The sequence below is a fragment of the Pteropus vampyrus genome, unplaced genomic scaffold (genome assembly GCF_000151845.1).
Source record: "Pteropus vampyrus isolate Shadow unplaced genomic scaffold, Pvam_2.0 Scaffold72, whole genome shotgun sequence".
NCBI classification, from domain to species: domain Eukaryota; kingdom Metazoa; phylum Chordata; class Mammalia; order Chiroptera; family Pteropodidae; genus Pteropus; species Pteropus vampyrus.
Genome location: NW_011888853.1, coordinates 328468 through 330433, shown reverse-complemented (window position 1 = coordinate 330433; position 1966 = coordinate 328468). Strand labels below are relative to the sequence as shown.

The window sequence follows — 1966 nt, the reverse complement described above, 5'->3', positions numbered from 1 at the left end:
TTACCAGCTCTTCCCAGCACCCGGCCCAGCCCCTCTCCTCCACCAGTACATTCTCCGTGATGACCAGAATGCTGCAGCTGTCACCCTGGCCTGAGTCCTCTTGTTCAGTCCCTTGGTAAAGGAGTCGCAAAACATGTGGCCATCCGCCTGTGATTTTTTTCCCCAGACTGTGCTTCCTAGAGCACTGATGCTGCGAGATGCTCTGTAGAGGAAGAGGCGACGTCTGGGAAGCGCTGCACGCCCTCTCCTCCCGTTGGATCCACCGCGCTCATCAGTAACGCTCACAGGTAACATTTACTAAGCATCCATCATGCTCATGGGGGAGCCGAGCGTTTCAACCCATCCATTATCTCGTTTAATCCTCTCAACCTTTGAGGTACGTACCATTATTATTACTAATATTGTTATTTTGAGAAGTCTTGCCGTGAAGAAACCTCTTTATCTTAAACCCAGTGTTTCCTCAATTAATTCAGCCATGGGAACCTTCCCTGCGAATAATTTTTAACACTTACTGAACGCTTACCGTGTGCCAGGCACTGTACAGGACACTTTATGTGAGCTCGCTTAATGTCACTGAAACTCTGTGAAGCGTGCATGGCACCATTACTACTATCTCCATTTGCGAATGAAGCAACCAAGGCACAGAGAGGTTAAGTACCTGGCCCAAGGTCACACAGCTCCTGAGTGACGGAGCTTAACTACTCTGCTCCCCCAGATACCAAGCACGATTGACAGAGTAACCCGTGCTGGAGAAGGGGCTTCTCCCTTTCCCTGACCACTCAATCTCAGAGGCTGACTGAGGTGGAGAAGGGACCGTTTCTTCCACCCATGAACAGCCTTCCTTGTTTTAAGTCTTCTCTCTTCAGTTTATCCCTCAGGGTGTCTGTTGATGAGTTCTGGATTACTTCCAAGTTCTCTGAGGCCCTGACAAGCATTTAGGACTCCTAAGACCACCTTTTGCTCCCCTTTCCAAACTGAGCTGGGTAACAAGTGTCTGGTGCTTTCCTGCTGTGTGGTCTGACCCCCGGCCCCCTAATGCTGAATTGCTAAATTAGCCTGCTCTTCAGGCAAGCCTCTCCCTGTGAAAGGGACCTGCCTGTAGGGTTGGATTTATAGACCCACAGAAGTCAAATGGGTCTCAGAGAGCACGCTGCACTTCAGAAACACCTGGGGAGTTTTAACAGCTGAAGATGCTTTGGTCCATTCTCACTTGTTCTGATGTAATGAACCTGGGATGGGGTCCGGTCAAGTTTTAAATCTCTCTAGATGACTTCACTGTCAGCTAGAGCTGGGAACCACTGATAGTTAAATCTTCTCATTTTAAAGGTGGGGGACTTTGGATCTGGGAAGTAACAAATCTGTCCCGGGTCTGACAACAAGCAACTCCCTCTCTTTATTCCAGGGCCACTGTGGGCTCATGGTGCATCCCATAATTCCAGGAATCCTGTTCAAGGCAGGTAGAAGGAGCCCTGGGCAGGGTGTATGCAGACTTCGGGGCTGGGCACTTCTGCCCTCCTGGCAGATGGAACCAGAGTGTTCCCCTTATAAGGAAAAGCTCTGTTGAGTAGCAAGCATCCTGGTCTCATAGTGGGACATCAGCGTGAGATGGGGCAGGACGTTGGTGTCCTTTGGCAAGTGCCCCCTGCAGATGCACTGCCTCCTGTAGGAACGGGCCTATTGCAGCGCGTGAGAGGTGGGTGGCAATTGCACAAATGGGCCGGAACCGGAAGCTGGGTCTGTCTCAGTGGTTTCGTTTGTATTTAGAGCAGGGAAGAGCAGAGCCAGATTTCATCCCGGCCAGCATTAGAGCATCGCTGCACTGGACCAGGGGCTGTGCGCCTGTGTGTCACCAGCAGCTGGGGACCGTGGCGAGGAACCTTACCTTACTGCATCCTTTCTTCATGGATAACTCCTTCTGGCTCTAGATATTTTTCTTGTCCTTTTCTTCCTGCCCCAGTGGCTAAAA

General features: G+C 50.9%; 1 protein-coding gene across 1 annotated transcript in view; it reads left to right on the top strand.

Annotated features, from left to right (window-relative positions):
* The window catches only part of SLC39A11 (solute carrier family 39 member 11), a 229639-nt gene that overhangs the window by 30307 nt on the left and 197366 nt on the right, over positions 1 to 1966 (top strand). Inside the window, exon 2 of the mRNA XM_023531640.1 lies at positions 167 to 287. The gene's annotated coding sequence lies outside the window, so the exon portion shown is untranslated. The remainder of the gene's footprint in view (positions 1 to 166; positions 288 to 1966) is intronic.